Source organism: Mesocricetus auratus, unplaced genomic scaffold (genome assembly GCF_017639785.1).
Source record: "Mesocricetus auratus isolate SY011 unplaced genomic scaffold, BCM_Maur_2.0 Super-Scaffold_100027, whole genome shotgun sequence".
Classification (NCBI taxonomy): domain Eukaryota; kingdom Metazoa; phylum Chordata; class Mammalia; order Rodentia; family Cricetidae; genus Mesocricetus; species Mesocricetus auratus.
The window spans coordinates 12,849,287-12,875,872 of record NW_024429208.1 but is presented as its reverse complement, the minus strand read 5'-3'; the positions used below and the strand labels follow the sequence as shown (position 1 = coordinate 12,875,872).

The window sequence follows — 26,586 nt, the reverse complement described above, 5'->3', positions numbered from 1 at the left end:
AGAAGTCTCAGGTCCCAGAGACTGACTGGATTAGCCATAGCTGCTATGCAGCTTCTACTTAGTCTCTTTCCCTTGCATTTGTTTTCTTCAGTCAACCACTTCAAGCACACATGCAAGCTATGTTACAAATAACATGTGCATACTAGATCTCAGTGGCACTGCCTTTAAAAGCATAACACTGAGAAGTGATGTGTTCACACAGTTCCCTGGACCTTTAAGGTATCCATGGAAGTACATTATAACATAGCATCCTTTATCTGGTTTTATGGACCAGGGAAACTCTAGGACATTCAATTATCTATAAGCTTCTACTCTTTTCTCCTTTGTACATTGTTTGCTCTTTTATTCAGGAAAGATTGGGGGAGAAGCAAGCTTGAAAGTTCCACTTTATGGAACTGAATGGTTTTTAAAATACTGCTTGAGCTTGCATTCTTTCTGGGAAATGTATAACTCTTTGACACAATAACAAATACTTGGAAAACAGTTTAACTGATTAACTAGAATTATGTTAGTATTGTAAGTACAGTCTTAATTATCCAGGGTCGATGAATTCAGCATTCTTACTAAGTCATTTTGCCCAGGGAGACCTTTGTATTTCCCACTACAACCGGCCGATGCAACCCTGCCCTATACCATTTTAGTAAAAATAAAGTCCTGATACATTTTTATCAATCATCACATTAAAATATTAATTTAAAATAATACCTTCTATGTGCAGTTATCAATGTTAATGTCTAGAAAGTATGAAGAATAAAAAATATTGAAAATCCAGCAAACTATGCTTTTCACACAAGTATAAATAGTGCAAACACCATGTTTATACAGATACAGATATATATGTACTGTGCCAAAACTTATATTGCAGATAAAAAATTTTTTAAAAATATACAATCAAGACAAATTAATGTTTTTTCCAGATTCACTAAAATTTTATTTATATTTTCTGTATAAAAGTGTTTTGCACACAGAGAAACCCTGTCTTGAAAGACAAAAAAAGTTTTTGTAAATATGTGTACTACATACATCCAAAGGCCAGAAGGTGACAAGAAATCCCCTGGAACTAGAGTTAAAGACCCTGTGAGCCAGCTAGTAGGTGTTGGAACCAAACCAAGGTCCTCTATAAAGAAGCAAGCTCTATTAACTGCTGAGTCATCTCTCCAACCCTAACACATACATTTTTGTCACCATGGTTTCTAGAACTTTTACAAACCTTTATAAACAGAAACTGTACCCATTACATATAACTCCTGATTGGCCCCTCTCCTAGATTGGCAGCCAATGTTACTGCTCCTATTCCATTTTTTTAATTAATTTTTTTAATAAAGGGTTCACTGTGGACTAATGAGAAAGCTTTTATATGTTTAAGCCTTCTTGTTTATGTGTGACTGAGTTTACTGAAGAGAAAGGTAACAGAAAATGGGGTTAGATAAAGAAAAGTTAGACATAGAATTAATGTGGGTCTTCTATCCACAGCCTTAGCAGCCCTGCCAGGGATCTGCCTGGTTCTTTCGTATCAAGAAGTTAATCTTTCGAGCCATTTCCATGTTGTAGATCCTCCAGCATGTTTCATAGCTCTCCCACTGGCAGCAGCAGCAGACTTCTCATAGTAGCAGCACCTTTGCTTTATGTCTTCAGTAGGCCCATCTGTAGTGAGGACTCTGGTCAGGGTCCTGTATGCACCTTCCACGTTCCCCTCCTGAACCATCATAGTCCTGGCAATGAACTTCAGGTGGTTAGCTATGACTTTGCTTTCCAATCTTCCTTTTCCAGGACCTTCAGACTAGACAAGGAGCATGGAAACTACGGCCTTAGCACTCAGGACTCCAGGGCGCTAAGACAAATGAATTTTAAAGATGTTTCCATTAAGGTATAATTGACCAAAAATCAACTGAACATATATAAATTCTATAGTATATGCAGTTAAATGTTTTAAACCTGAAAAACATCATGACTCTTAGGATGGTGAACTTCTTCTCCATGCCTTAAGATACACTCTGCCACCACCCAAGCTCTGTTTAAATCCTAACATACTTCAGATACTATATAATGGTTTAAATAGATTTAAACATGCATATAATTTATACATATAAGAAGTCACAAAATATCTGTTACCTTTGATCTATCTTTCTGATCCAATGTAATTACTTTGCAATATGCTGATGCATGGAATGAAGCTCACACATTTAAAAGTCTTATATGACGTTATTTTAGAATAACGTTAAGCTAATGGAGACAAAGAAACATAAGATACAAGTTTTCACATCAGTTCACACCCGTGACCGCCCCCATGGATAGTCTCTTGTGCAGTGTACCTTTGCTATAATAGCTGTATCAATACTGCTGCATGGTTCATAACTCAAGTATGGTGTCTATAACAGAGTTCCCCCTTGGTGTACTACACAATGTGCATTTAGATAATTGCACAGAGCTATTCAGCTTTTACTATGGTGTTTGAATAACAGTCCCACTGTCCTAAAACCATCTCCTCACTTATCCCACCTCCTTTTGCCTCAATCAATGTCTATTTGAGATATTTTTGTGGATTTGCAGTTGGGTTTTTACAGACCAGGGTATCTTTGTATTTGGGCAAGTAGGGAGATGTATGAGCTTGACTTCTTTCATTTATGAAACTACACTTCATGTCTCAGTAATTCGTTCTTCATTAACCAATAATATCTCCGCCAGTTTAGTCATTATTAGCCTGTCAAAAGGAATCTTGGCATTTTCTGAATTAGTTTTATTATGAATAAAGATGCCATAAACACTTGTTAGAGGGTTTTTGTGGGGCAGCATTTTCAATGCCAAGTCATGTAAAATATCTAAGAATGGAGTAATTAGGTTGTGTGGTCAGACTATTTTATCTTTACGTCATCTTAATGGTTTTGTGCTGTTCTGCACCCTCACAAACAATCAATGGTCTGTTTCTCCTTGTCCCTTCAGATTGTGCAGTTGTCACTGTGTTAGAGTTTCCCTGGGTAGGCAGGTGGTGATCTCACATTCCTATTCTGATTAGTTTCAGACGCACTTTCCTTCTCTCCTTTGCCATCTATAAACCTGATCTGATTAGGTCTTGGTCTAGGCCAGTGGTTCTCAACCTTCCTAATGTTGTGACCCTTTAATATAGTTCCTCATATTTTGGTGACCCCCAAAATAAAATCATTTTCTTTGGTACTTCATTACTGAGATTTTGCCACTGTTATGAGTCGTGATGTAATATCTGATATGCAACCCTCATGAAAGGTCATTCAACATCCAAAGGTGTCATGACCTGCAGGTTGAGAAACACTGCTGCAGATTCTTAAAGACTTTTTGATTGAATTGTTTTTACTCGTAAGTTTAACAGTTCTTTGCATATTGTAAGTGCCAGTCCTTCATTACGTAAGAAAGCAATGATATTATTTCCCAGTTTGAGCTTTTCTTTTATCTTAACTGGGTCTTTGTCTGAATTCATTTAGAATTTTGACAAAAATCTAATTGTTTTGTTGCTTTCTATTGCTGTGACGGGACACAAGGAAAGTTATGTTTTTAAAAACCATTGTATTGGGGCTTCATTACAGTTTCAGACAATGGGTCTATGACCATCATGGTGGGGAGCATGGCAGGAGGCAAGCAGCCATGGTGCTAGAGCGGTGGCTAAGAGCTTAATCCTGATCTGTAAGCATGCAGCAGAGGACAGACAGACAGACAGATGGACAGCACTAACTGGGAATGGCATAAGTTTATGGAACCTCAAAAATCCACCCCTAGTGGTACATCTCTTCCAACAAAACCACGCCTCCAAATCCTTCACAAGTAGTTCCACCAACTAGAGATCAAGCACTCAAGTACATGAGCCCGTGAAGGCCGTTCTCATTCAAACCACTGCCCCAGTTTACCAATATTTTTCTGTAAGAATTGTAATTTTTGTGTTTATTGGAAATTTATCACTAAGCCAAAGGAAGCCTTAGTTTTCTTCTCTTTATCCTTTGCACTATCAGAGTAGTAGAAGGCTATTGTTTAACTCATATTCTGTGTCAGTGTGCAGGTGTTCCAGCATCACTTGTCAAAAGATGTTCACTTTTAATTAACCTTATTTCATGGAAAGTCAATGTTTTACTTATTCATTTGTGTACATGCATCTTATGGTTATGTTACAGCTTCTTCCAAAACATCAGGCATAGAACAGATGCATGAAAATGAGTAGTACATATTCAAGTTTGCTTTTTCTGAAATGATAACACCATTTTACCTCACGCCATGGATGAGGCCATGAGAAACCCAGTCTCTCACACCACACATAGTGGTCAATCTTTTGGTTTGCATTTGCTCTACGTAACACTCAGTAAAATCTCATTTATTTGCATTTCCCAAATGATTAGATAGCAAACATAGTTGGGTGTACTTATTTGCAATATTTTTTTCCTACGGCAAAGATGTATTGAAATATTTCTTTTGCTGTTGCTATATTGCATTGTATTTCCACACACTTATTAGTTAATAAATTTGGAGTTAAAATCCATAAAAAGACATAAAATTTGAAAGTATATTGTTGTAGTATATCACCTACAAACCATAGAAATGTATTGTTATGTATTCATATCCACTGCTGCTTGCTCATTTCTTTTGGGGATTTCTTTGGGACTGTCTTAGGTATTTGGACTCCAAGGGTAGATATTCTAGTACCCTACTTGATAATGAAAACAGCTGTAGGAATGGTAATTCTGGGGCTGGTAAGAACTGCTCTTGCAGCAGATCTGAGTTCTGCACTCAGCACCCACATGAGTATACCACACAACCATTTGTAACTCCAGCTCCAAAGGATCTGACACCCTCTTCTGGCCTCCTAAGGAACTGCACTCATGTGAACATAAACATAGACTCATACACAACACACACAATTAATAAAATATTTTAAAGTAATAGTAATGAAAAACTACACCTGCTTGATTTTAAAATAACCCTGGAGGATTATTGAGGATTGAATCTCCATCCTCAAACTAAGCCATTTAGTACTTTATTAGACAAAATTAGAGTCTCTAAGAGATTGAAAAGTTTGTTACATGCTGCTAGCACATTTTCAGAACCAATAAATATTTTTACAGGAAACTAGCTGCTTTGTGTTTTTAAAAATATACAAACCCCATTTCCACAGCACCCATAAAAGACTCTCTGGTGTATTTGGCTTTGGTTTTGCAATAACATGGAGAACTGGAGAATTATGGACATTTGTTTGGCCATAGCAAAAACAAATATTTGTTGCAATATGTTCAGATGATTTCGTTTAACTAACTCAGTCTGTGAAGGAAAACTCATCCAATGGCCACAAAATCATTGCACCTTGCATTTGCCTACAACCAAATAGATGCTTGTTGAAGAAAGTCATTGTGTATCTATATCATATCATGCATTTTCTGTAGATGTATGTATCTTGAAATGTATAAAATGTAGTAACAAGCTAACATGAAACTGTTGATGAATTTATAAATCTTTGTATATTTGAATAGTTAGAGTAAACATTTTTTATAGAAGAAAGGTATTGCATGTTTGTTTTAGTTTTTGCTATTTGGCTTAAAAACAGATGAATTAAATATGTGTAAATGAAATTCAATAAAGTTTAATTGGACCAAGTTGAACTATTGCATGCCAAGGCCATTATACCATCTGTTTCCACAAAATGATCATTTAATTTAGGTTGTTGCATTAAAATAAAAACTACAGAAATTAATTCACCCAATGTTTTCATTTATTAATAATTAAGCATATTTTTCTTAAAACAATATTTCTTTGGACATAAACAGACCCATGGACAGTGCCTATTTTGATTCAGTTACATATCATAGAGTAACACATCCTGAATAATAGCCCTTTTTTAGGCTTAAATAATGCAACTCTAACTGGAACAAGTAAGGAAAGTCCATAATCCAATATAAGGGCACTTTACTCAGAAGTTACTTTTTACTACATAAAATTGCTGGAACAACTCTTTTTTGAAATATTAAACACAGGCTTATGACCTCATAGTCCAGTACATTTTCAGGGATTTGGGTTACACACTCATACACATGTGCAGATACATACATACATACATGCACATGCTCATGTAAGTAAACATGCTGAAGATGTAAAATTGCCTATAGAGACTCACAATTTACATTCATCAGTGTTGAGCAGCATTTATCAAAAGCAGCCTTACCTGGGTAGTTTTTAACTTTTGTGGTTATGATTGCATGTTCTATGTTTGTTTTAGGATGTGGGGCACACATGCACAACTGTTTGCATTAGTGATCTCTAAACCTCTTTGCTGAATCTGTTATCTCCTCTGTCCTTTATGTGGCTTCCAGGGATTAAAGTGACATTGGAAGGCTTGGACAGATATCTTGACCCACAAAGCCATCTTGCTGGCTACCACCTGAGTCATCTTTTTCCATAAGATCATTCTCTTTTTTGAATTACTTATCAGGCTATACATTTGACACTGGCTCAAGTTTTAGAATCATATTATTTAGCAATCGACATTCTTCAAAATGCTGTCAAGTGATTTGAAAAAGTAATGCCCTTTAACCTAAAACATGTTTCTTGGATTTTAATTAAGCATGCATTTTCTGAAGGCCTGGAAGTAGAAAAGCAACTGTGCATTTATTCATCTGGTAAAGGTAATAGCCCACAGTTTCATCTCCTGGTGTATAGCACAGCTTAAGTTGGCTTAGTATTTATAAAATGCTTTACATTATGCAGTTTATATTAGATACCATATAGATGTCTTTTAAATAACTGTGATCAGTTAATTAATCAACGTTTGAAGCATGTTTAAGGAAAATGAAGGCTCACCATTGTTTTATAAATTAAAATGCACTCTACAGGGAAAGATTGAATGAGAACCAAAGTGAGCTATGGGAAGGTATTCTGGAAGAATGGTCTCTAAAGAGCCTGTATCAGTCTCCTTACTGAGTTAACTGTGTTTCTGAAAATTCTTGTGAACAAATCTGACAATGGACTTAGAAACAATTCTTTTTAAAATGCCACTATTTTTTCTTAAAACACTGAACTTTCAGACCCAAGGCTGCATACTTTGAAAATAAAGCAACAATACGGAGGCTTAGCTTCAGGATTGAAATCATGACCAATGGACCATTCAATAGTCAATGACTAAAAGGAAACTAAACTCTTTGATGAAGGCCATTGTGTCAAAAATGCTTATTATATGCAAATCCAATGGTTGGTGGAACTTAAACTTTGGAGTTCTCATAAACTATTAAATATAAATACTCAGCCAGAATTTTTTACCATTTGAAAAGAGGTAATAAAAAGATCATGACCCTGGGAGAAATTTGTATGTTGAATCCTAGAAGAATACACATATGAATATACTCATACATGGACACACATACACGGATACAAACACAAACACACTTGCACACACAGAATTGCATACACATACATGAAAACACACAAGCATTTAGAAACATACACACATGGATACACAAATACATGTGGAAAAATGCATACAAGCAGCCAATAGTACTTAAAATAAATTACCAATCATATAGCATTTACATTTTCAGTGTCTTTAAATAAAACTTCACACTCAGATACATTCTTTTTCCATAAGGCAGTCTTTGTAGTGACTGTGACTGTGGAGTTGCACTTCTCCATATTTTAATGGTGTGTTATCCCCAATCCTCTTTTATATAAAGCCTGGAATCCTCACTTTGTTCTCTCTGCAGACATTATTATCTCCCGAATCACTGCCTGGCTCAGCCAAGATCTTTTGAATGTGATGAAGATGCACATTATCTGCCTCAACCCAGAGGATCAATCTGTTTTGCTATAATGGAGGTCCCTTCTTATCTCGGTTAGATCTATGTGGAGGCACAGGCACCAGGCATTAATTCTTCAGGGGACATGTCAACCCAACAGGCACAGGGAAAGATTTTTCAAGGATTTTCTTTCTTTTCTAACTTCTTGAAACTCAGTATTTTCCATTTTCTCAATTGTTACTCCATCCCCCAATACTGGAGTGCTGGAAATTCACAATAAGACTGGAGACTTACAGACCGCATGGCTGATTTCAACAGGCCCTGGAGCCTACTGCACTGGGCACCAACATTACTGTTGTAAAATTGTTTTTATAAATATTTTAAGTGTATATGAAGAGAAAACAAAGATTATGGCAGAAAAATGGCCAGGAGTTCAAGCAGATGCAAGGTGCCATGTCTCTGAATCAATAAAACTGATTCTTGACATAACTGAGTATGAGGAAAATGTTAAAATCATGGCATGTGTCAAGACATGTTCATCTAAGGAAACATGTAGAAAGACCTGCATTTGAAGAGCAAGGCACATGAAATATTGAAAATTTTGAAAGTTTACAGAAATATTTAATAAGTAAATAATAAAGAAAGAGATATACAGACCAATATCCCTCATGAACATTGATGCAAAAATATTCAATAAAATACTGGAAAATCAAATCCAAGGACACATCAGAAAAATCATCCACTGTGATGAAGTAGGCTTCATCCCAGGGAGGCAGGAATGGTTCAGCATGCAGAAATCCATCAGTATAATCCACCATATAAACAAACTACAAAAGAAAAGCCATATGATCATCACACTAGATGCTAAAAAAGCCTTTGGCAAAATCCAACACCCCTTCATGATAAAGAACTTGGAGAGATCAAGGACAACAGGAACATACCTAAACATAATAAAAGCAATATACAGTAAACCAATAGCCAATAGCAAACTAAGTGGAAAGAAACTCTATACAATTCCTCAAAAATCACGAACAAGACAAGGCTGTTCACTCTCTCCTTATATCTTCAATATTGTACTAGAAGTTCTAGGTAGGCAATAAGACAGCAAAAGGAGACCAAGGGAATACAAATTGGAAAGGAAGAAGCCAAACTTTCACTATTCGCAGATGATATGATGGTTTACATAAGTGACCCAAAACATTTTACCAGGGAACTCCTACAGCTGACAAACATCTTCAGCAAAGTGGCAGGACACAACATTAACTCAAAAAAAATCAGTATCCATACTATATACAGAAGATAAGTGGGCTACAAAAGAAAACAGAAGCATCTCCATTTACAATAGGCACAAACAACATAAAATATCTTTGGGTAATTCTAATGAAACAAGTGAAAGACCTGTATAACAAGAACTTCGAGTCTTAAAGAAAGAAATTAAAGAAGATAGCAGGAAATGGAAAGATATCCCATGCTCTTGGATAGGTAGGATCAACCCAGTATAAATGACAATCATGCCAAAAGCAATCTACAGATTCAATGCAATCCCCTTCAAAATACCAGTACAATTGTTCACAGAGCTTGAAAGAACAAAACTCAACTTATATGGAAAAACAAAGACCCAGGATAGTCTAAACAACCCTGTACCATAAAGAAACTAGCAGAGCCATCACCATGCCTGACTTCACGCTCTATTATAAAGCTATAGTCCTAAAAACAGCTTGGTATTGGCACAAAAATAGACAAGTAGATCAATGGAATCAAATTGAAAACCCTGATATTAACCCACACACCTACTAACATCTGATTTTTCACAAAAATATAAACTTGTACAATGGAAAAAAGAAAGTATCTTCAACAAATGATGCTGGCATAACTGGATGCTGGCATATAGAAGAGTGCAGCTAGACTCTTATCTATCGCCATGCACAAAACTTAAGCCCAAATGGATCAAAAACCTCAACATAAATCCAGTCACATTAAACCTCTTAGAAAAGAAAGTGGAGATACTATTGAACAAATTGATACATAACACCAGTAGCACAGACATTGAGATTGACAATTAAAAAATGGGACCTCCTAAAACTGAGAAGCTTCTGTAAGGCAAAGGACACAGTCCACGGAATGGGAAAAGACCAACTCCACATCTGACGGAGGTCTGATTTCCCAAGTATACAAATAATTCAAGAAGTGACTCACCACAACACCAAATAATCCAATTAAAAAGTGGGGTATGGAACTAAATAGAGAATTTTCAATAGAGAATCTAAAATGTCTGAAAGACACTTAAGAAAGTACTCAACATCGTTAGCCATCAGGGAAATGCAAATCAAAACAACTCTGAGATACCATCTTGCTCTTGTCAGAATGGCAAAAATAAAAAAACACCAAGGACAGTTTATGCTGAAGAGGATGTGGAGAAAGGGGAACACTCCTCCACTGTTGGTGGGAGTACATACTTGTATAGTCACTTTGCAAATCAGTATGACGGTTCCTCAGCAAAATGTGAATCAGTCTACCTCAAGATCCAGCAATTCCACTCTTAGACACATACCCAAAGGATACACATTCATACAACAAGGACATCTGTTGAGCTATGTTCATAGCAGCAATATTTGTAAAAGCCAGAGCCTGGAAGCAAACTAGATGCCCCTCAACTGAAAAATGGATATAGAAAATGTGGTACATTTACACAATGGAGTACACTCAGCAGAAAAAAAAAACAATGGAATCTTGAAATTCACCGGTAAATGGATGGAACTAGAAGAAAACCATCCTGAGTGAGGAAACCAGCTACAAAAAGACAAACATGGTATGTACTCACTCATATATGGATATTAGGCATAGAGCAAAAGATTACCAGCCTGTAATCCAAACCACTAGAGAAGTTAGGAAAAAGGAGGACTCTAAGATAGACATACATGGTCCCCTGAGAGGGAGAAAGGGACAAGATCTCCTGAGATAATTCCACAGATCTATAAGGATGACCCCAACTAACGATCTAAAATATAGTGGAGAGGCTACTTTAAATGCCCTTCCCCTATAATGAGACTGATGACCACCGTAAATGCCATCCTAGAGCCTTCATCCAGAAGCTGATGGAAGCAGAAGCAGAGATTCACAGCTAAGCACTGAGCCAAACTCCTGGAATCCAGTTGCAGAGAGGGAGGATGATGAGCAAAGTGATCAAGACCAGGTTGGAGAAACTCACAGAAACAGCTGACCTGGACAAGAGGGAGCTCATGGACCCCAGTCTGATAGCTGGTTAACCAGCAAAGGAATAAACCAGGCCCCCTGAACATGGGTGTCTAGGTTTGGGCAATCTAAGAGGCCTCTGGTAGTGGATCAATATTTAACCCTAGTATATGAATGGTGTTTGGGAGCCCATTCCGAATAGAAGGATACTCTCTCAGCCTAGACACACAGGGGTGGGCCTAGGTCCTGCTCCAAATGATATGACAGACTTTGAAGATCCCCCATGGAATGCCTCACCCTCCCTGGGCAGCAGAAAGGGAGTTGATGGTGGGCAGGGGAGGAGTGGAGGGAGAGGAAACTAGGATTGGCATGTAAAACAAGATTGTTTCTAAGTTAAATTAAAAAAGAGAGGAGAGAAAAAATAAGTCAGTTTTCAGAATTTAAAAAATTTACAATGGTTATATCCTATATATTAATAATATAGATGCAAGAAGTACTGTCAAATTCACATTGAAAAAAACCAAAATGATAATAACACCAATAGAATGTTTGGTTGAAAAAACACAAAAAACAAACAAAAAGAAATAAATAACAGGAATATGTGTGAATTAAGAATTATTAAAAGCCAACGATTACAAATGAAACAAAGAATATCTGAATAGAGTTTGATGGTTTATCATGATTCAAATTATAGAAATACATGCTTTCAAAGATATATATGAATTTTATGACTTTTAATGTATCAGATAAATAGAGAAATTTACTTTCACGATGTGAGATAATGCTTGTGTACACTGTAAAGATTTGTCACTCATATTGGTTTAATATAATACTGATTGGCCAGTAGCTAGGCAGGAAGTTTAGGCAGGGCTACCAGGAGAATGCTGGGAAGAGGAAAGGTAGCCAGCCAGACTCAGAGGAAGCGAAATGAGAATACCTTACTGAGAAAAGGTACCAAGCTACGTAGCTAAACATAGATAAGAATTATGGGTGAATGTTAAGTCATAAGAGCTAGCTGGTAATAAGCCTGGGCAAAAGGCCAAGCCATTCATAAGCCTCTATATGATTTTTTGGAACTGAACTACTCTGGGATCAGGCAGCACAGAACTTCTGTGTATATCTTAATAAGAACAAATAATTCAAAAAGGTACATAGATTGCTTTATTTTAAACCAATTATCTGCACACAGCCTTCAAAATAATAGAGTTAGAATGTGAAGGCAGCGAGTAAGAATAGAATACATACAGTAATGCATGTTTACAATGAAACTAAGAAGGCAATACTGAGGGTTAACCCCACAGCAGTGACGCCATGAGAGGCCATAATAGACAAGATTTAATGAGTGAAATTTGAGGTACCAAACACGCCTTACTTATTTGTGAATGTGGCGGGTGGGTTACATGAAGTCATTTTGTCTGGGAAACTCATCAAGCTGTATTCTTATGATGTTCACTTGTGCTGTGTTGCCCTAATAAAGTATGGTAAATATAAACAGAAAGGGCACAGGGGAAAAAGAAGTTAGATCACAGAGCATGGGTGAGAGACTACACCCTGAGTACAGATGATAAGACAGCCTCAACAGAGGGCGTGACTCAAGTAGAAGCTGTTCGTGACACCATGCCTTTATGGAACCACCATACCACAGAGTCATACATACCCTTTGGAATAAAGACTCCGTGAGGCAGAGCAGCAACAGTGATGGCGCCCCCTTTTGTCCAGGAGAGGTCTAGTAGGTTCTATCTTCCTTACCACTCTTCTGGTGATACAAGTCAAGCTGTAGGTTACAGATTTGAAAGTTTTCTTTTATAAATTGGCCACTGTGCTAATAAATTTTCTATGCTGTTCTTGAGGATGTGATTGCTATCTGCAAGTTGGGCCATGATATTCTGAATGCCTGGATGAACTTCCCATCGGTCACTCTGCATACGGTCATAGTTCATTGGTGTTAACAGCTGATAATTGACACATAATCACATTGGCCCTACTGGTCTGCGATGGCACCTCTGTTGTGGCCACATCCATAGCCACACCTGGCTACTGATTGAGAAATCAACTTCCAGAGATGCAGAATCTGCCATGACATGCCTTCAATGGGGCAGTGAAGGGGTGGGGTGGGGTGGGGTTTAAAACTGTAGGGAATTGCAGTGTAGCAATTTCTTCTAATAGAAAATCTTCCATCTTAGAGGGATGCCTATTAAGACATGGGGTCTTTTAAAGAAAGGCGAAACCTTCCACCTTGCAGGAAGGTTCCTTACATTTTAGTAATTAAGCAACCAGAGCATGAGGAAGTCCCTGTAACTGACCAGGTTTACTAGATCCCAAATTCCCCCAAGTTTATGTGAGCTTTAAGGATTCCTAAGATGTCCACAGACCAGCTGAGTTGCCTGTAAGAATCACATACCAGCCAAGCTGCTTGGGACCTGGAGAGGACACTGTCTAACTTGTTGAGTGCCTGTGGGTTGTACAGATGCTCCAGCTTCCCAGCTTTGTGAACTGTCACCTCTGCTGAGCTGAGCTATCTTTGAGTTATTTCTGCTCCTGTAAGTAACCCCTCGCCAGGCTTTCTGTAATTAACCTCAATGAAACTCAATGGTTCACCGAACTAGACCTTGGTGGTATCTTTACTTTCATCTGTGGCAGGCTCTCTGTCTAACGTTAGTAAATGCTTGTTCATGTCTCTCCAGGAATGGTGTTGCTCAACAGGAACATGGTGAGAAAGTGAGAAAACCGACAGCATGGGGAAGCCAAGTCCATTGTTGGCGCCTTGTGGGAATGTTTGCAATTAATTGTCCCTGAGGCAAGGGCACAGCTGAATGTTTCAATTGGATTGGCTGATTGAACAAGGTGTGGAAGCTTCTACAGTATAAGAACTGCAGAAGCAGCGGGCATTCCACCCCATGACACAGTGTAACATCAGGGGAGGCGTAGATTTTGAAAGCATCACACCAAATATGAATACACAAAGCGGTGGGCATTTCCCAGCAGCTAGCCTTTCAGCTCGTAAGCGGCACTGTAGAGAACAGGAAAACCCAATCTCCACTGAGCTATTAGTGCTTGCAAGCAGGTTTTTGTTTGTGTGTTTGTTTTCTGATAATAGCACCAGCTGAAAATCCAGCCTTGGTGTAAATCTGATTTTTTCCGTTGTATGTGGCTGGTTATCTCCTAAGCATCATAATACTTTCATTACAGTCATGCACCGTTCTTACTATAACCCCTCCCTAGAACAGAAACAATTTTGCTTTCATGGGTTGGTGACAAAAGGTGAAAGACCATGTGGGCACTTTAGGTTTATATATCTTTATGAGTAATTTGAGATTGGGGGTCAGGGTGCCAGCAGGCACTGAACCAGCAGCAAGGAAGCCCACTGTTGAAACCCTAGGACAGAGTCCAGTGGTAGCAGCACATGTGTGCTGACTGCAGATGCTTCAAAACAAAGGGCAGCTAACCAAAGTGTCTGGGGGTAGAAACGCTAGATGACGTTATGTGCTGTGGTGTGAGACAAAGGAAAAGATTTTAAATTGGGAGTCAAAACCACACTTAGGAAGCTGGTTAAAGGGGAGAGATAGTCACATGTAATTGCTCAATTCAAAGACAAGGGAAGCCACTTATTTATAATCTTAAGAGCCGTTTGTGCATCAGTATAACATACCCTATTAAAATATTCAACACTTAAGCATAAATTTTGATATCTTCAAACTACTGTGCACATTTTAAACCGCAGAACTATAAAACCCCAGTAACAACATGTAAGTATTGGTGGTTAAATTTACAAAGAAAAAAACTCATTAAGTGACTCTGTCTGCTTGACACTCACTAATCTTACACCATGTCTTTTTAAACAAGAATTCTGCTAGTCATTAATGCAGTAAAAAAAATATGACAGAGCCTAAGAGATGCTGTGTAGTGTGTTCACAGCCATCAAGCAACCAAGGCAGAGTGTCAGCTATTGATCGACTATTTATTGGGTGCAGTGATTTCAATACATAAATAGAGTATACTCACACAGTGTTTAACAGTTTTCCAGGTTCTCTGGGTTGCAAATGACAAATACTAAATGTATTCAACATGCACACTATGGCTTTAATGCACACGCACACTGTGAACTTGTTACCACAGCTAAATTAGCATATTCATCATGACACATAGTCACCTCTATGTGTGTGTAAGAGAGACTTAAGTAATTCAAATGAACAATATACTACTACTAATTATTGATTGACCTTGTCAAAAGTTAAAGTCTTCATGTTAATTTTGTTTTTTTCTTGTAAACTGATTATATTTGCTTTATAAGAAATTATTTCCTAATCTTTTCATTTCATGGAACTAAAGTTTTGGAAGTGACATTATCTCTTGGATCATGGCTGTCTGAAAGAGCTGTTCATTGCAAAAAAAGGGACAAAATCTATTTTATTTACACTTAATTTTGCTTGTGACCTCAGTTATTCTGCATCTGAAATTCCTTTCAATCAACTTCAATTAGCAGAGAAAAAAATGATTCTTCTACCCTGAGGCCAACACATGATAAGTAGAATTTAAGTTCACGTTTGGAATAAGCATTTTTATCATACTATCAAGGCTAGGATTATGACAGCTTTGCATCACTCATCAAAGGTGAAAAAAGCAACTGATGTCCAACTTGAGCAAAGAATGATAAGAGATAATTAGTTTTATGATTGTACGTATTATTTTATCCTCTATCTTCTGTAGTTTGTAGAATTAAATGTAACATCAGCTTTAAGCTTGTAGTCTGTTAAGTATTGCACAATTTAATTTAAAGTAACTGGGCCACCTCTTTTAATCTCTTATTGCATTGATGTTTTAAAAACTAATGAAACCATTCAGATCAAGTCTAGAATTATTAGGTATTTTTAAATCCTTTGCAATCATATAAAAAGTAGTATCGTTGGTTTTATCTTTTTGTAGATAATACATATATTAAATCTGAAAGGGTTTCAGCCATGCTGTTTCTCTATACCAAATCTAACATGATTTCAATGCTTTGTCCTTGAACATAAGTAACACCTATACCTACTAACTCTGAATGAAATATATCACATCAGAAATAAATGATGATGCCATATATTCAGAGAGCAAACAAACTGTTTAGAGTCTTAACTTAATAAATAATTTTTCATTTGGCAATTATCTGCCTGGTCTCTAATGGTGCTACCTTCATGTCTATCGTATTTTTTTCTTTTAAAAAATGTTTTAATGTTAGATTTTTAAAATCTGTTTTTGTTACTTGGAAATTTCATACACACTTTATTTCAATCTAACCTATGTCTCCTGTCCAGGTGCTCTCCATCCTTGCAACTGCTGTCTCTCCCAACTCTACATTGTTACTGTTGATTTCATTTCAAGCCCACTGAGCTCTCTTAGTGCTGGTCCAGTTTTTCTAATGACTTAGACATGACTGGACAGGTTTAAAGGAGGGGTGTTTGGTTTGTAGAAGGGTTTGCATTGGAAATACAGACTGCTTCCATTTCTGCCTTGTATCCTGACGATCCATGGTGGCCCACCTCCAGACCCACCTGCCCACCAGTCTCTTATTTAGATACACTGACCACAGTACACCACACCCATCTCATTCTCATGCCCTGTGTTTCTCACAAAACTAACATGTCTTTCAGACAGTGATAGAGTCCTTGGCTGGAGTGTGAAAAAGTCCTAGGTTCAATTCCCAGTATAGTACAGACAAGAAAGAAGAATTAAAAAACTGCATGTCTGCTTTCCCAGGTGAGAATGAAGCCAAAATCAGGAGCTAACAATTAAGCTGATCCTCTTTAGGCTCTATGCAAATGCCTTTAGGGCCTCTTGCTTAGCGTATCAAAGCAAGCCCCTAGAGATCACTGTGATACAAAGTTAACTTAGCTTTTCCATCTATTAGACTCCTGCATGTTGGGGTTCACATGAGTGCCATCTCCCACTCTATATTTTTGCATCCCTACCATTTGGGGTCCTTATTTCTATTACATAATGTAACTTATGTTTTATTATAGTCCTTGCACTCGGTTATTTTTCTTGAATGAGCCCAATCCATCCCATTGGTCTGTTAATTTCTTACTTTTATTGGCCAAACACGATTCTTATCATAGTTCTCCCTTCTGGCATGGCCTTAGCTTTGGGGGATGCACAAAGCATTCCTACTGCTGTTGCTCAAGAAACCTGATCCCAGATCCCTGATCTCTTCAAATCAAACATTATGACTATTTTCCCCATTTCTCTATTTTAGCAAATGTCATTGCCACATGTGACTTGATGTTACACTTAAAATGATTCCTCCTCCAGTTCAGATCCAAACCTATAGAAATAAGGAATATTTTCTGAAGTACTTTATAACATTGACTCAAAAGCATGAATGTCTCATACAAAAATCACAAAGCAAATTTGTATATTTTTGATATAAGATCGTTTTAGACTGGCTGAAACTATCAAAATATAGCAAGTCAGGGTTTTACCTCTACCTCAATTCATATCTTGAGAGTGGTTTTAAAATCTGTGTCTAAAATGAAATCATAACCCATAAAGGAGCTGGAGGTTACTGGTAGGTGCTGAGTACCAGTGAAATGCTAAGGGTTCCCTATCAAGACTTATTCTATAGTGTCTCATACAGAGACCACATATTCAAACTCAAGTACAAGGGAATAGAGACCAGAAATTGTCTCAAATTTGATGGTACTCAAACTTCTATCTCATGCTTTATGCCAGTATGATTTTGATAATATATCAGAACACAGAGAGAAAGAATACCACAGGCCACTTGCATTCATATCTCATTAATGAAACACAAGTTTTCCTGAAATGTAGAGATTATTAATGAAGATATGTATGACACAAATTTCAGGAGTGGAAAGATGAATATGTTTTTTAGATGATTTTTTAATCTTTTTTAATTTAAATTAGAAACAAGCTTGCTTCACATGTCAATCACAGCTCCCTCAACTTCCCCTCCTCCCCTGCCCCCACCAACTCCCCAAACCCCCCACCCAATCCCCACTCCTCTCCCAAGGAGGGTGGGGCCCTCCATGGGAGATTTCCAGAGTCTGTCATTTCATCTTGGGCAGGCCCTAGGCCCTCTCCCATGTGTCCAGGCTGAGAGAGCATCCCTCTATGTGGAATGGGATCCCAAATTCCATTTGTATGCCAGGAATAAATATGGATCTATCACCCAAGGACCCATAGATTGCTGAGGCCTCCTCACTGACACAGAAATTTAGGGGGTCTGGATCAGACCTATGCTGACCTCTTAGTCATGAGTCTGGGTCCATGAGCTCCCCCTTGTTCAGGTCAGCAGTTTCTGTGGTTTTCACCAGCCCTGTCTTGACTCTTCTGCTCATCATTCCTCCCTCTCGGCAACTGGGTTTCAGGAGTTCAGTTCAGTGTTTGACTGTGGGTGTCTGCCTCTGAGTCCATTAGCCACTGGATGAAGGCTCTAAAATGGCATATAAGGTAGTCATCAATCTCATTATCCAGGAAGGGCATTTAAGGTAGCCTTTTCAATATTGCTTAGTTTTCCAGTTGGTACCATCCTTGTAGAACTCTGGAAATCTCACTAGTGCCAGATCTCTCCTCAAATCTATAATGACTTCCTCTATTATGGTATTGCTCCTCTATTCTTCCCATGACTCAACCTTCCTGCTTCCCCATGTCCTCCTCTCCCCTCCTCTTTTCCCCCTCTCTTTTCTCAGGTCTGTCTCCCCTCCCCCAATGCTCGCAATCACCTGAGGAGATCCTGTCCTCTTCCCCTTCTCTGGGGTACCACACATATCTCTATTAGGGTCCTTCCTGTTTCCCAGACTCTCTGGCAGTAGGATTGTAGGCTGGCACTCCCCTGATCTATGTCTAAAATCCATATATGAGTGAGTACATACCATGTTTGTCTTTTTGTGACTGGGTTACCTTGCTCAGGATGGTTTCTTCTAGTGCCATCCATTTGCTGGCAAATTTCAAGATTCCATTGTTTTTTTTTTTGCTCTGAGTAGTACTCCATTGTGTAAATGTACCACATTTTCTCTATCCACTCTTCAGTTGAGGGGCATCTAGGTTGCTTCCAGGTTTTGGCTATTACAAATAATGCTGCTATGAACATAGTGGAACAGATGCCCTTGTTGTATGAATGTGAATTTTGGGTGTATATGCCTAAGAGTGGAATTACTGGACCTTGTGATAGACTGATTCCCATTTTCCTGAGGAACTGCCATACTGATTTACAAAGTGGCTATACCAGCTGGCACTACCACCATAAGTGGAGGAGTTTTCTGCTTTCTCCATGTCCTCTCGAGTAAGATGAGTATGTTTCACAAAATCTATTGTTTTAGTTTTAAAAGTAGTTAACTGAAAACTAAAAACTTACAGTGGTGAACATGGTAAAGCATGTTTGTAATGGGAAACAAATGTCATAATTTAATTTCTGAGAATAGTCAGAATTAAAGATAATTTCCTGACCTATAGACAAAAAAATGTATAGCAAAGCAAAAAAGCCATCTTTAATTGTAGGGAAGGAGACAGTAACTCTCTCAAGACTTCTGAATAGTAGATAAGTGAAGAATTGGCCAAGCATCATGGATCAAGAAGAAAACAAAGAAACCAGCAGAAGTGGAGTTTTCATATTTATATGTATGTAGAATCTCAATTTACACAAAGTTCCTAGATAAGTAAAGCACTACTGAAGTAGTAAGAAAATCAGATACAGCCACTGAGAAAAAAGTGAATATAGGAGTTCAATGAAAATGAAGACACAACATACCCAAACTTAAGGGACAATTTGAAAGCATAATAAGAGGAAAGTTCATAGCACTAAGTGCCCACATGAAGAAACTGGAGAATACTCACCACAGAATTAACAGCACAAACTGAGGGCTGAAATCAATAAAGTAGAAACAAAGAAAACAATGTAAAGAATCAATGTAACAAAGACTTGGTTCTTCCAAAAACATCAACAAGATAGACAAACCTTTATCCAACCTAACCAGAGAAAGAACATGCAAATTAACAAAATCATGAATGAAAAGGGGCACATAACAGCAGACATGAAGGAAATCCAGAGAATTTTCAGATACTTTGAAAACCTACACCCCACAAAATTCAAAATTTAAAGGAAATGGAAAGTTTTCTGGATAGATATCACTTACCAAATTTAAATAAAGAACAGTTAAGCAATTTAAATAGAGCTGTAATCCCTAATGATATAGAAGCAGTCATCAAAAGTCTCCCAACCAAAAAAGGCTCAGGGACAGACAACTTCAGTCCAGAATTCTACCAGAAATTCAAAAAAGAGCTAATACTAATTCTTCTCAAATTGTTCCACACAATGGAAGCAGAAGAGTCATTGCCAAACTCTTTTCACGAGGCTACAGTAACCTTAGTACCCAAGACACACAAAAGATACAACTAAGAAAGAGAACTACAGAACATTGATGCAAAAATTCTCAATTTAAAATGGCTGAGAGACACTTGAGAAAGTTCTCACTTACTCCTGTCGGAATGGCTAAAATATAAAACACCAATGACAATTTATGCTGGAGAGGATGTGGAAAGAGGGGAACACTCATCCACAGCTGGTGGGAGTGCCAACTCATAAGGCCACTTTGGATATCAGTATGGAGATTTCTCAGGAAAATGGGAATCAGTCTACCACAAGATCCAGTAATTCCACTCTTAGGCATATGTCCCAAAAATGCTTATTCGTACAACAAGGACATCTGTTGCACTATGTTCATAGCAGCATTATTTGTAACAGCCAGAACCTGGAAGCAACCTAGATGCTCCTCAACTGAAGAGTGGATAGAGAAAATGTGGTACATTTATACAATGGAGTACTACTCAGAGGAAAAAGAAAAACAATGGAATCTTGGAATTTGCCAGCAAATGGATGGCACTAGAAAAAACCATCCGGGTGAGGTAACCCAGTCACAAAAAGACAAGCATGGTATGTACTCACTCGTATATGGATTTTAGGCATGAAACAGGGAGTGTCAGCATAAAATCCCATCACCAGAGAGTCTGGGAAATAGGGAGGACCCTAAGAGAGATATGCATGGTAACCCAGAGAAGGGAAATGGGTTGAAGGAGGGCAGGAGAAGAGGGGAGGGAGAGGGAGCTGGGATTGACATGTGAAGCAAGCTTGTTTCTAATTTAAATTTTAAAATGCTGGTGAAATAAAAAATACAAAAAAAATCAGTGTTTGGATGGAATGAAGTGTTTCTGGGTCATAGAGGAAACCAATTTCTTAGAAAATACGTATTTATTTTTCATGTATGTTCTTGCTAAATCACCTTGAGTATTACAGCAGGTCTCAGATTTTCTAAAGTTAACTCCAGATTAATAGTCAGGCATAAAAAAATACTCAATAAATTACTAGCAAATCAAATCCAAGAACACATCAGAAAAATCATCCACTGTGATCAAGAAGGCTTTATCCCAGGGATGCAGGGATGGTTCAACATATGAAAATTTAACAATGTAATCCACCATATAACAAACTACAGAAACCCAATATGATCATCTCACTACATGCTCAAAAAGCCTTGGACAAAATCCAACAACCCTTTATGATAAAGATCCTAGAGAGTTCAGGGATAGCAGGAACATAAATGAACATAACAAACACAATATACAATAAACCTAGCCAACATCAAACTAAATAGAGAGAAATTTAACATGATTCCTTTAAAATCAGGAATAAGACAAGGGTGTCCATTCTCTTAATATCTCTTTAAAAATTTTCTTGGAGTTCTAGATAGAGCAATAAGAAAACAAAAGGAGAACAAGGGGATACAAACTATCACTATTTGCAGATGATATAGTTTACATAAGGACCCAATAAACTCCACCAGGGAACTCCTACAACTGATAAACACTTTCATCAAAGTGGCAGGATTCAAGATTAACTAAAAAAAATTATCAGTAGCCCTAGTATATATAGAAGATAAATGGGCCGAGAAAGAAATCAGAGAAATGTCACCTTTTACAATAGCCACAAACAACATAAAATATCTTGGGATAACTCTAACCAAACAAGTGAAAGACCTGTACAGAAAGAACTTTGAATCTTTAAAGAAAGAAATTAAAGAAGATACCAGAAGTTGGAAAGATTTCCCATGCTCTTGAATAGGTAGGATCAACATAGTAAAAATGGCAGTCTTGCCAAAAGCAATCTACAGATTCAATGCAATCTCCATCAAAATACCAGGACAATTCTTCGCATACCTTGAAAGAACAATACTCAACTTTATATGGAAGAACAAAAGACCCAGGATAGCCAAAACCACCCAGTACAATAAGGGAACTTCTGGAGGCATCACCATCCCTGACTTCAAGCTTTATTAAAGAGCTATATCCCTGAAAAAAAGCTTGGTATTGGCACCAAAATACACAAGTAGATCAATGGGATTGAATTGAAAACCTTGATATTAACCCGCACACCTACAAACACCTGATTTTTGACAAATAAGCTAAAATTATACAATGGAAAAAAGAAAGCATCTTCAACAAATGGTGCTGGCATACCTGGATGCTGGCATGTAGAAGACAGCAGATAAATCCATGTCTATTGCCATGAACAATACTTAAGTCCAAATGGATCAAGGACCTCAACATAAATCCAGCCACAATGAACCTCTTAGAAGAGAAAGTGGGAGGTACCATTGAAAGAAATGGTGCAGAAGACTGCTTCCTGAACATAATACCAGTAGCACAGACACTGAGATCAACAATTAATAAATGGGACCTTCTAAAACTGAGAAGGTTCTGAAAGGCAAAGGACACAGTCAACAAGACAAAACGGCAGGCCACAGGATAGAAAAAGATAATCACCAGCTCCACATCTGACAGAGGTCTGATTTCTAAAAATATACAAATAACTCAAAAAGCTAGTCACCAAAACACCAAATAATCCAAATAAAAAGTGGGGTACAGAACTAAATAGAGAATTCTCAATAGAGAAATCTAAAATGTCTGAAAGACACTTAAGAAAGTGCTCAACATCCTTAGCCATTAGGGAAATGCAAATGAAAACAACTCTGAGATACCATCTCACTCCTGTCAGAATGGCTAGTACCTGTACCAAGGACAGTTTATGCTGGAGAGGATGTGGCAAAAGGGGAACACCCCTCCACTGCTGGTGGGAGTGTAAACTTTAGAAATCAGTTTGGCAGTTCCTCAAGAAAATGTGAATCAGTCTACCTCAAGATCCAGCCATTCCACTCTTAGGCATATACCCAAAGGATGCACATTCATACAAGGACAGCTGTTCAATCATGTTCATACATAGATGCCCCTCAAATGAATAATGGATGGAGAAAGTGTGGTGCATTTGCACAATGGGGTACTACTCAGAGGAAGAAAACAATGGAATCTTGAAATTTGCAGGTAAATGAATGGCACTAGAAGAAACCATCCTGAGCAAGGTAACCCTGTCACAAAAAGACGAACATGATATGTACTCACTCATATATGGATATTAGACATAGAGCAAAGTATTACCAGCCTACAGTCCACACCGTCAGAGAAGCTAGGAAATAAGCAGGATCCTAAGAGAGACATACATGGTCCCAGGAGAAGGAGAAAAGGGACAAGATCTCCTGAGCAAATTCATAGCATGGGGGAGGGGGTGGGGAGGAGGCTAGGAGAAAGAAAAGGGGAGAAGAAAAGGGGAGAGGAGGACATGAAGTAACAGGAAGGTTGTGTTGGGGGAAGAATAGGGGAAAGATAAAAGATAGCATAATAGAGGGAGCCATTATAAGTTTAAAGATATCTGGCACTAGGGAAATGTCCAGAGATCTACAAGGATGTCACCAATTAACAATCCAAGCAATAGTGGAGACACTACCTTAAATGCCCTTCTTGATAATGATGTTGATGACTACTTTATATGCCATTCTAGAGCCTTCATTCAGTAGCTGATGGAAGCAGAAGCAGACTCCCATAGCTAAACATTGATCTGAACTCCTGGAATCCAGTTGTAGACAGGGAGGAGTGATGAGCAAAAGGGTCAAGAATGGACAGGTGAAACCCACAGAAACTGCTGACCTGAACAAGGGGGAGCTCATGGTCCCCAAACTGATAGCTTGGAAATCAGCATAGGACTGGTCCAGACCCCCTGATCATGGGTGGCAGTGAGGAGGCCTTGGCAATCTATGGGGCCTCTGGTAGTAGATCAGTATTTATCCCTAGCATACAAATAGACTTTGGGAGCCCATTCCAAATAGAGAGATACTCTCTCAGCCTATGCACATGGGGTAAGGCCTAGGTCCTGCTCCAAATGATATGACAGACTTTCAAGATCCCCCTTGGAAGGCCTCATCCTCCTAGGGAGCAGAAAGGGGATTGGATAGGGGATTAGTGGGAGGGAGGGGAGGAGAGAAGGGAGAGGGAACTGGGATTGACATGTAAAACAAGCTTCTTTCTAATTTAAATTAAAAATATAAAAAATAATTGGAAAAAAATGAACATAGAAATTCAGTGTCCTTCCCCTACCACCAACAAATTAAAATCAGGGAAAAAAGGAAAGGAAGAAAGAAAGAAAGATTAAGAAGACATAATCTTGATGTCAGGTTAATATGACAAAATAAGATAAAGTCCACTAATGAATTCCAAGTGAGGGAACCAAAGATTGGATTAGATTAAAAACTGCCAGAAGATGATTATTCTATGAGCACAAAATTTCTGCAAAATGAGAAAAAATGTGTAGGAATACCAATAGATTATATGCGGAAATAGATACAAAAGCTAAACCTGAAAACAGCCCAGAAATTCCCAACTAAAACCACAACAAAAAATGGGTCATAGACACTGAACTGACAGAAAACTTAAACCTAGCATCAGGTCATAGGATGAACACACAGAATGACAGGAAAAACAATGTATGTGTGAGAAACACCTATAAAATTCCATATATTGCCCGGTGGTAACAGTGTGCCACATTATGGCAAAACTGACCATAATGATTAAATTTGGGTCATATCATTTCAATTTTGTAATTAAAAAGAAAACATTAATTTTAAGCAATGTGTGACTATGAATAACACAGATGTGGCTGGAGGTTATGGGCAGGGTAATTTACCAATATTGTCCTTAGATATTTTTGACAACTGGCTTCTTTTGGCAACACTGTTCATAGTGGAGAACTACGGCTTTCAAGGGTGAAATCTGGAGTCACAAACTCCACTGAGATTTTTTCATTGCCATTTTGGCAAAGGAGATAAGAAGACATTGACTCTCCTTGAATAGATTAATATGTATTGATTTAATAATTTATTTAATCAACCAAATTTTAATCTTATATTTTCCGAGTGTGTGAAAGTCATCCCTCTTAGAAGGAAGAGGAGTCAGGAGACAGTACCGAGGGAAAAGATGACAATGATGTAGCTAGCACATTGTCTTGGGCGTGAGGAGGGTTATAGAATTGGCAGACAATTAATTTTAATTTGAGATTAGCATCACACAAAGGAGGCACAAGTTACATTTCTAAGTAGACATGGCAGCTTAACGATTGTCTTATCGCTTAGCTGATTATCACCCATGTGTTCGACAATTGAATTGTAATATGTCCCTCAAATAATGAGAGAAAGTCAGGCAAGAGCATATAATCATGCCTGACTTGAGGAGAGGGAGTCTGCTTCGAGATAGTCTCAAACAAGCAATCATCAAGATGTTAGTAGTTAGCCATGGATGCAATGGTCCATCTTCTGTGGTGTAGAACAAGCAATTTGCTGTGCCGGTATTGATAACTCCACCACAGCCACCACAACCACCATCACCACCACCACCCACCACCCACAACCCCCACCACCTCCAGCTCTGGTACTCATTCAAGCCATGCTAATTACAAGCAGTATAGCACACGCACACATGTGTGTGCACACACACGTGCGCGCAGTAAGACTGTAGAAAAGGGTGCTTGTTGGGAAGGAAAGGGGTTCACTAGATGCGAGATGGTGACAAGAGAAGTTAACAGGGTGTGATCATGGTAAAATTGTCCTAAGGTAATTAATTGATAAAAATATGAGCTGAAACTGTTTTGCTGCGAGTCCTATAATGCTTGGTCATAATCATATTAAGTGAGTTAAATTAATCTCAGGCAGAAATATGTATTTTCTATCAGTTGTGATTGTTGGATTGTATATAAAAGTATAAAAATGTATGTCTGTATATACGACTTGAGACAAAGGAAGCTGTCTGTGGGGGACAAAGGAGACTAATGGGAGGGAAGAAAATGGAGCACTGAGAAGCATGGATGAAATAAGCTCAACACACAATATATTCTCATAGGAAAATTTTGTAATAATTACATAAAAATAAGAGCTGAAAATGCAATATTGGGAGTGCAGGGTTAAAAATATAGGAGCAATTTCTGTTAAATAATGTAGCCTCAGAAAAGTGTGAATCAATAATCACTTTAAAAAGAAAAAAAACCAGCTAAAGTGCTTTGGGATTCTCTTGTGGGTGTATCAATAGCAAAAGTGAGATGTTCTAGCCAGGGCACTCTCCGATCCGTTACCTCGGCCTCACCTTCTACTGATGTTGGGGTTCGTAATCGCACCCTCTCTCTTCCTGCGTCTTTCCCGGGCATCCTGCCTCTTCCTGGGAATGGGCTCTGCTTCTCACCATAGGTACTGTAGAATAAGGCCATCTCAACCCTTCCTTCTTCATCCTTCAT

General features: G+C 38.1%; 1 pseudogene; it reads right to left on the bottom strand.

The window, feature by feature from the left end:
- Nucleotides 1-1,475: 1,475 nt before the first annotated feature.
- Nucleotides 1,476-26,586, bottom strand: LOC101835156 (annotated as a pseudogene).